This window comes from Pelodiscus sinensis, chromosome 7 (genome assembly GCF_049634645.1).
Source record: "Pelodiscus sinensis isolate JC-2024 chromosome 7, ASM4963464v1, whole genome shotgun sequence".
NCBI lineage: Eukaryota > Metazoa > Chordata > Testudines > Trionychidae > Pelodiscus > Pelodiscus sinensis.
The window spans coordinates 44,394,484-44,403,936 of record NC_134717.1 but is presented as its reverse complement, the minus strand read 5'-3'; the positions used below and the strand labels follow the sequence as shown (position 1 = coordinate 44,403,936).

At 41.5% G+C, this 9,453-nt stretch overlaps 1 long non-coding RNA gene across 2 annotated transcripts in view; it reads left to right on the top strand.

Annotated features, from left to right (window-relative positions):
- Positions 1 to 1,604: 1,604 nt before the first annotated feature.
- Positions 1,605 to 9,453, top strand: part of LOC142830305 (uncharacterized) — a 353,914-nt gene continuing 346,065 nt past the window's right edge. For both annotated transcript variants that reach the window (XR_012905463.1, XR_012905464.1), the window contains exons 1-2: positions 1,605 to 1,791; positions 5,333 to 5,408. This is a non-coding gene — a long non-coding RNA (uncharacterized LOC142830305). The remainder of the gene's footprint in view (positions 1,792 to 5,332; positions 5,409 to 9,453) is intronic.

The following is a 9,453-nucleotide window of genomic DNA, read 5'->3' as shown; positions in this document are numbered from 1 at the left end:
CTACAAATATCATAATGCCCATTTCTTTGTATGTATGTGGGAAAGCATTTGTTGAGACAGTGTACTGAGTGCAAGAAATATTCTTTGCTGTGGTCACTGAAAAAATGTGTCACTGACGAGGACCACCTAGATTACATTGTCAGCTTTTTTGTCTTCTCTATCAACTACATAGATGAAGATCAGTACGTAGTTTATACATAATGGCAATTTAAATATTTTAGCATTCCTGACTTGAAAAGTGAAAGTTGCACAACCAAATACCAAAATCTAAGTTTCAAAGAGGTGCTGTGATGCAGTCTCTTTGATCTGAAAGTGTTTCCATAGCTAAAGGGAGCTACTTAATAGCCTTCGAATTAGGAAAAAGTATATAACTGTTCTGAATAAAATGGCTGGGGTGAAATTCTAACCTATATCATGATCCCCTTACCCAGGCTACAGGGGCCGGAACAGTGTAATGAGGTTCTAAAAGCCCCAGGATCAAGTTGCGGAGCATTCCCTTGGTGCAAGCACTGCAGATATAGCCATTAAGGATATTCTGTTCTAATTATGATTTCAGAGCAATATTATGAAAGAGAAAGATCCAGTTGTTCTTCATTGCACTGTCCAGCAATGTTTCTCAGATGTTTTGTGCTGGAGACCTCATTTGGACTTAAAATAATTGTGATTCCCTCATTTGGATCCCCCTGAGTCCTGTATGTCTCAGGATTTCAACCCTGGGGGAGCTCCTAGGTGTGGCTTTCTGCCTTGGCAACCAGTGTTCCTTCTAAACTGGTCAGCAGCACAGCTTCACAGGTAATTAATCAACCCCGAGGGGCTGATTAATCACCTGGGAAGTTGTGCTGAGGTGCAGCTTAGAGGGAACATTGTTGGCAACCCATCAAAATAGGGTTGTGACACACAGTTGGAGAACTGCTGGTCTGTAGTGACTCAGCAACTGGACAGCAGTCCTGGAACAGTTACTGAGAGCCCAGTTGCATGGGGAGGTACTGGGAGGTCCAAGAATACTCTGACATTAGTAGAGATTTAAAATGGCACGGTAAATAGCTGCTAACTCCAGAGCTGGATTATTTGTTATATTGACTTCCAAGAGTGGCAACCTCCTCCTTCTGTTAGCTAAAGAAAAGCAGAAAACAAGTTGAGCTTTTGCCAAAATAAGTTGCCATGTTGAGAATTGTGACTGATGGTATAGCCGTCTGGACTGGTGGGTTTCTCTCTTTTTCCAATGTAAATAAACCAGTTGTCACCAGAACAAAATTAAAATAGTTTCGCTAAACAGACAGCAGCTGTTACATCTAACCTGCTATTTGAACATTGATTTTTCCCCCCTGAATACATGAGCCGAGAAGCCTTACTTCAAGTACTAAGAGTCAGTGTGGGTACCTCTATTCAGGCCTAGGTCAGGCTTTCTACAAGCTCAGGTCAAAGGAATGTGTTTATATCAAGTTGTTAAAATGACAGCTGTTCTGTATTTGATCCTTCTGCCCCTGCTGGGTGGATTAGGAGGAAGCAAATCAGGTCAGAGGCTTCCCTACCCCCAGCATAAGCCAAAGAGAGTATGTGTGTGGTGGGTTTTTGGGAAAGGGAAGGAAGTGAGATTTCAGAAGTTCAATATTCATGAGCTTCTATACTTCCAAATTATATCTAGGACTGGGAAAGCAGAAATATTGAAAGAAACCATGAAGGAGACTGTTCTGTAAACATTGAGCACCTGTCTTTGCTAGGCATTCAGCGTCTTGCAGGACCAAGCCGGATGAAGAACAAAGAAGCAAACAGAGCTCTCACAACTCTGAGGTGAGCTTCCTATCCAGTGGACTGTAGAGTAATTCCCTATTAAAATTGAACAAGGGAGCTTGAGAGCGCCACATCAAAATAGCCCAGTGGTTAGGGATCTTATCTGAGATGTGAGGAACTCTTCTTCACATGCCTTCCCCTTCTGAGACGGTCAAGTGTGGGTGGACTGAAATGAGGTCTCCTGCATCTCTGATGAATAGCCTAACCGTGGGTTAACGTTATGAGAGGCCTTCCCCTGACCATTTTATGTAGAGTTGGTCGGGTATGCCATGAGCAGGGCTTATAGGATTAGGTCCCCACAGGCAAGACAGGCATTGCTCTGCCTATCTTCTGCTTTCTGGCTTGAAGATTGCATTGGGGCTTAGACAGGAGATAGGCTTGTCTGAGGCAACAGTGTATTCTTCAGATTCAGAAAACTAGGTACCTAGGGAAATTTGACAGAGAAATGAAGGCACCCAGTGACTTTAACCACCTACAGAGTTAGGAGGCAACTGAGCAGGGGTTTTGTAGATCACAGTGGTGCCCAAATCTCTTCATGGATCTGGTGCTAAATCACCAGTAATAGTCAGAGGCACAACTGTTTGACTGGAATGAGGGAAGTCAGCTGTGCTTCTGAATGTCAGTTGGAGCAGGTGGGACTCATTACCCTAATCAGGGGATAGAAAAGGCTGGGCTCCTGTCAGAAAATTAGTGTGTGTGTGTTCCTAAAAAGGAGCATTTATTTGTCCCCCCCTCTCCAACTCTTATTCCAATGTGAATTGGTTATTTGTTCAGTCAGACCCTTGTCTGCACAGAGACCATACCTCTCAAGTCCTTATTCTGCTCAAATGCTTTTGAAATGTAGGCTGCAGGATGGGCACTATGCACAGCTTTCCCTTATAGCTGGAGCAGGGCTGCCTGGTGAGAGGGTCTGCCTCTCTTTCTTTTTTTTTTTATCCTGGAAATGGTGACATTCACATTCTCCGGTAGTGGGAGACCTCTCAGGGGCTTTGGAAAAAATCTATCATTTGTCTGTGTTGGGAGCAGCTGGTGTAAGAGTGGGATCTAGGGCTTTCTCCTCAGTACTGCTCCCCTTTTTCTTCTGCTTGAGCAGAGAAGGAAGCGGAAGTGATTATTACCTTGTAATGCAGCCTTTAACTCTGTGGGGAAGGTGATAAATCCTGCATTCCAAGAGGATTAGCACAGAGAAACCTATGTACAATAGTATAGTCCAGCTTGGCTGCAAGGAGAGTTACAAGTGGCCTGAGACAATTGGGAATTTTGCTCTAGGTGAGGCTTCTTAAGAGTGACTTCCTCTGTTTACCTTATGCTGAATTGATGAGACTGATTCCAAAGTACAGGTGTGCAACATACTCTAACTCTGACACAGTATTTTGTACCAGATTTCTTAAAAACTTTACATTGTCCAAATAAAATGGTGTCTAAACAGAAAATTGCTTTGTATTTAAGTGCTGATAATTGTAAAAGAAGCCCCACCCTGTATGTGCTCTGCAAAGGAGAGGTTTGATTTTGTTTTTTCTTTTATTTACACCTGTCTTCCATCATCTAACGTGTCTGGATTTATTCCTGAATAAGACTTGTCTCTGTCTCTGTGTACTTGCCTACGTTGTGCTCTAGCCTCTGATGTAATGGCACCATTGTTAGCCCAGTGTAGTGGAAGCTGGTCCTGGCAGAAACCACCAGGATCAGGAACCTCCTTGACTCTGACACTGGAGACTGGGTGGATCCCCTAGCACTCTGTTGACACATGGGGCTGTATCTAGACTGGCAAGTTTTTCTGCAAAATCATCTGCTTTTGTGGAAAAACTTGCCAGCTGTCTACACTGGCTGCTTGAATTTCCAGAAAAGCACTGACGATCTCATGTAACATCGTCAGTGCTTTTCCAGAAATACTATGCTGTTCCCATTCGGGCAAAAGTCTTTTTCTGAAAGACTTTTACGCAAAAGGGCCAGTGTAGACAGCACAGTACTGTTTTCCGCAAAAGAGCCCCGATCGCGAAAATGGCGATCGGGGCTTTTTTTGCGGAAAACCACATCTAGATTGGCAGGATGCTTTTCCGCAAAAACACTTTTTGTGGTAAAGCGTCCGTGGCCAATCTAGATGTGCTTTTCCGAAAATGCTTTTAACGGAAAACTTTTCCGTTAAAAGCATTTTCGGAAAATCATGCCAGTGTAGACGTAGCCATGGAGCTTTCCATCCTTCCGACCCCCCTGCACATAGTCCTGGAAGTGGGGGCAGTTGTGTTACCCTCTCTCTCCTCTTCCTTGAATAGGTACTGAGAGAGGGTACTTCCCACCCTCCCTTTGCCCTCTGGACCTTGTGATCCAGCTCCTGCCCAGTGAGCTCCCTCCTTGGCTTCCTCCCTTCAACAACCTGAACCAGCTGCAAACCCTGCAGACAGGTCACTTTCAAACCATGCCTAAGGAATGACTGAACATGCTTGTGCTCCACACATTCTGTTTCCTCACTCTCAAGTCCTGACCTAACACCAATTGACAGGACTATCTACCACCTGTGGAGGGTGAGGAACCCCAATGGGCCTCTATTCTACCCTGATCCCATGGCCTGTCGGGGTTATCAGTAGGCAGCTCCTCACAGACCTGTGAGCATGGGTGTGTACTTAGTGCAGTCTACCCCCTTTCCCAACATCAGCCCTTTCTGCAGAATGAGGGAGACCCTAGCACATACTTATCTAGAGCACACCGGGTTGCAGGCCCTATTTTGGCTCCTCCAGAACCTCCTGTTGAGATTCTGCCAGCACCTTTCCCCACACCTTTTAATATTTACACACCACATTTGTGGTCCCACAAAGTTGCAAGACCTCATCAAACTCTTAGTGGCACTGGCCAAAGTGGCTGTCTATAAAACCAGGAAGAGGATGTTGGACAAGGTGGTGTTCTGCAGTAGTGTGGCCTATTTCCATTCTACTCTGCTCTCGTGCATTCAGTCAGCATCTGCTGGCTCTCTATGCAGCTTTGAGGAGCAATGGCTGCTATCCAGGGTTCTCTGGTCAGTGTCCCACTCCAGATCCCTAGTTTTGAACCTGAGAGCCTCTACTCCCATCTTTGTTATTCCTTAATTTCCCTCCATATCAATCTGGATCTCAGGTCCAGTAGTCCCTCATACATGGCTAGGGGAAAGGCCTTTAGAAGTGGGTGGGCTTACATAAGCCTGCTCCCCTCATGGAATTTCAGTGTAGACAAGAAAAGCTGCTATGCACTAATGGAGCTTACTGTGATTTCAAGCAGAAGTTTAGCGGGTGCCATTCCTACAAATGGCTGCTTTCTTTATCATCATTTGGGGTTTGCTCTTACGCAGTTACCTCAGTAATAGTTGCTACTAAGTATTGTTATAGGGAGAAATTCCCAATGTAGATGAGGTCTAAATCTTGTCATATGTTGTGTAGTAATGTGCCTTAGAAGAGGAGACTTCATATATTTTTTATGCAGACAAAAAGCCTTGTTGGTTTTCTTTTGCTCCCAATTGGTTTGGGTATCTTGAATATTGACTCCTATTTTTTTTCTGGTTTCTTATTGTTAGTTGACAAAAAGGTGGAGAAGGATTTACTGAGCTGTATGAAACTCTCATCTCTGAGTATCTGGGGTTAACATCTAAGGTAAGCAATATACCCTGAAATTTTACCTATTTTGGTGTATTTATGTAGTTTCTGTACTGCAGAATGAGCAAGACGACTAATTTGGAGGCATTTCTTAGTTGAAAGTCATGAATGCATGGTAACTGTTATCAGAATGTTATGTTCACTGTACAGTGATAAAATATTAGAGTTTAATGATTGGGGCTCTAGGTACAAAAAAGCCAAGACCAAACTAAGAAGCAAAATCTTGCAAAATAACACTGATTGCATTTGATTAATTTTATACAAAACTCCTTCAGACTCTTATGAAAGATGCTGTAAAAGTAGATCATTTTATTGTTTTAAATAATTTTCAATTTGATCTATTCAAGTCTTTGATTATCCCAAACTTTGCTAAAAGTATGAAAAGAAAGTATACCATCTCTGGAATGCTACATGCAGTCCTCATTGCCTCATCTCAGAAAAGATAGATTAGAATTGGAAAAGGCCCCCAGAGGGTCAAGCAAAATGATTAGAACAACTTCCATATGAGGAGAGTTTAAGAAGTCTGGGTCACTTCAGCTTAGAAAAGAGATGACTAAAAGGGGATAGGACATAGGTCTATACAATCAGGAATAGTATGAAGAAAGTGAACAGGAAAGACATAATACAGGAACTCGGGGTCACTCAGTGAAATTAATAGGCAGCAGGTTTAAAACAAACAAAAGGAAGTAATTCTTCATACAATGCACACTCAGCCTTAGGAACTTGTTACTCTGGAATTTTGTCAAGACAAAAGTATAACTGTTTTTTAAAAAAGAATTAGATAAGCTCATGTAGGATAGGTCTATCAATGGCTTTTTTCCAAGAAAGTCCAGGATGCAGCCCTATACTCCCAGTATGCCAGACAACAGGCTATGAGTCAAAGACATTGAGAGATGGACTATTGATTCTTATTTTCATAAGTTGCATTTATCTGAAGCATGAGGAATATTTTATATCAGGCACTGGCCTTTATTACTAATAAAGGCCCTAAAAAGTATTTCTAGATCACCCAATCTAGTAGTAGTAGAGAGAATTATACAGTGATAATTTCTGATCAGCTCTGCTAAAGCAAGTCTTTGGACACTGGCACAAGTGGGTAAAGAAAGAAAAATATGTAAGAAGTCTTCAAAGCCTCATAGCTCATTTAGGAGTTAGAAGTACAGGATCAGGCCCTTAATATGAATTTGAAAGTCTGCTGAAAAGCTTCTGATCTGCCAAGACTTTCATTTCAGAGTTCTTTGCTTTTTCTGCCACAATTGGTGACAACACCAGCGAGAGGAGAGAGGAAAGAGTTCCTTGCAAGCCTTACACTTTGCTGCCAGCTCTTACTGAAATCGAAGTCAGTGGGAGTTTTGTGATTGACTGTAAAATTGCATGTATGGACCGGACCCTTTAGTTAGTGTTGTATTACTATGTTTGTGCACAGTGCCTAGTACAATGTGGTCTCTAAGTACTAAGACTCTAGGTACTCTAAGTAAGACACATTCTTACTCTGAACAATTTGCAGCTTCCATAGACAAGGCAATAAGCACTGGGAGAAAGGAAGTGGCATTATCTACATTTTATAGATGAGAAATTGATTTACAGAGAGATTAAGTGAAATGTCCAAGGTTCCACAGGAAGTCTTTGGCAGAATCAGGAATTAAATCTGGATTTCCTGTACAGCCCTATAGCCACAACAGTTTCTATTTTCTTCAACTATATTATATAGCAAAGAAAATACAGTATCCTAAATTCAGGAGTTAGCGAGTACTTCATTACTCTCGCACACAAATATTATCATAATCTATCACTTGTATAACGCTAAGTCTGCAAAGTGCCTTTACAGACAGATATGAAGTTGGGTCCTAGACCAGAAAACGCTACAACTTCAAAAGAATGAGACTTTTCACTTATAGTTTCTAATGTAAACAGAAGGAACTGATTTTTCAGATATTTGATTTGAAAATATATTTGATTGTTTCAGTTCACTGCTAAAGAAGCAATAAAGGAAAAATTATATTACAGGCTAATAGATTATTCAGAAATAAACAATAGTCAAGATTTAACATGGTGAAGAGAACTGTCTGCTTACATGTGAACATGCTTTCTAAGTTGTGAACTAAGATGCATTTTAGCTTTTATAAAACTGCTGGCCAGTTACGTTTATTGCTACTCAACATATCTGTTATTGCAGGTTTATTTTATACCATTCTCCTATTTCAGGTTAATGGTTTGATTATTTACATTTTAAATATAAAACCTACAAACTTTATACCTTAAACAATTTTAAAAGTAGGAAAGTGCAGTAATAAATCAAGATATCCTTTCGCATTAGCTGTTTTATTAGAGTAATGATGTGTCGGTTTTGCAGTTGCAAAAGGATGGCTACAAACAGTTTCTGACATGTAAATTCAATGCCATTCTGCATGCTTCCATTGAGTTTTGCAAAAAGAAATTGGCCTATTTGCCTTACCCACTTTGATTTTCCCAAGAAAATCGATATAATAAAGTAATTCTTTCCTGCCACCCTTCTCCTTGCTAAGCTCTTCTGAGAACAGTGGGAAGATGTTTTTTTCTTCAATTATTTCAGGCTTTGTTTGCATTAAATCTTTTCAGAGAGACCCATATAAATGTGCTACTTTAACAACGATGTCTCCCTATGAAATCAGCTAAATAAAATTTTACATTTAGAGTGAGTAAGAACCAGTTATGGAGAAAATTGTTCAATATCTGTTTCTTCCTCATTTCTCTTTCCATGCAGTACCTGCTACAGCTATATATTGGGGGGTGGGAGAAGAGTTTACTGGTATTGTATGCATAATTCATGCTTTTGGTCTTCTATCTGTCCTTCTGTTTCTGGAATCTTACATATTTAGATTAGGAAAATTATTCTTTACTGCTCTCAGTACAATTTGTTTGCAAGGAATGTGATGCAACTCACAGCACACCATACTTAGAGCAAAATTCTATTTTGGACTCTTCATGACAGATCTTGACTCTCAAACTCCCAGAGTTCCATGCATGTAGGGTGACGGCATTAACAGAGTTGAGATCTGCTTTGTGGAGCTTGGAGTAGAATTTCTCTCTACTGCTGTAATAATGTTTAGAAGATTTTGAATGTAGTTATGTCAAGTATTTGGCCATCTGGTAGGATTTAATTTAAAATGAAGTTAGCTGTTACTGATTATCACTTGGCTAAATGGATCATATGTTATTTTTCCTAAGCAAAAGTCATTTTTTCACTGTCCCGATGTGCATGTTCCTCACTCATGTTGGTGCATAGGCTTTGAGTCATAGAGGACAGCAACCTCAATCTAATCCCTGTGTTCTAAGGCAGGAAAGAAGACTTACAGATTTTTCTGGGTGTCACTTGGTTGCAGATAAAAACTGCCGCAGGCTCAACCAATTAGAGCCTTTCTTTGTATAGTAGACCCATTGCTTCTATGTAGCTTACCTGTCTAATTTGGGAAGTTTGCTGAAGTACGAATCTGTGTATATTCTAGTGACGAATTGATTCACCTATAAAAATGGGGATTGTAAAGGAGTTAACTATGTTGTTAAAAACAGTTTAGTTCAGTAACACCAACAAAGTTCCCGTTGATTTTCTCTCACAATACACTGAGCACAGTGGGGTCAGCAGCATTGCTGGGCCCCTTGGCAAGATGGGAGAGAGAAGCCCTGTTCTGCATTCCCGGAATGGAGAGGGGAAGGGGGGCTGGGGCAGGGCTAGAGCTAGGCAGCTGTCAGTGCTGCCTGGCGCATGGTACTCCTTTGAAGATTTAAAGGGTCCAGGGCTCTGGATGCTGCCTCAATGGCCAGGAGCTCCAGGGCCTTTTGTATCTGCCCCAGGGCAGTTGCCCCCTTCCTCGTCTCCCTGTCTCACCCTCCCCGTTAGCAGGCCTGATTGATCAGTCTCACTACTGTTATTTCAGAAGTGGGGCCTGACACAAACTTCACTGATATCTGTGGGAGTCTGTTATCCTCACTGGAGCATGCATCAGGGTTTTGGAGCTAGCAGCTTAGAATTATTGAAGAAACTTTGCAACTGTATTTTTGTGAC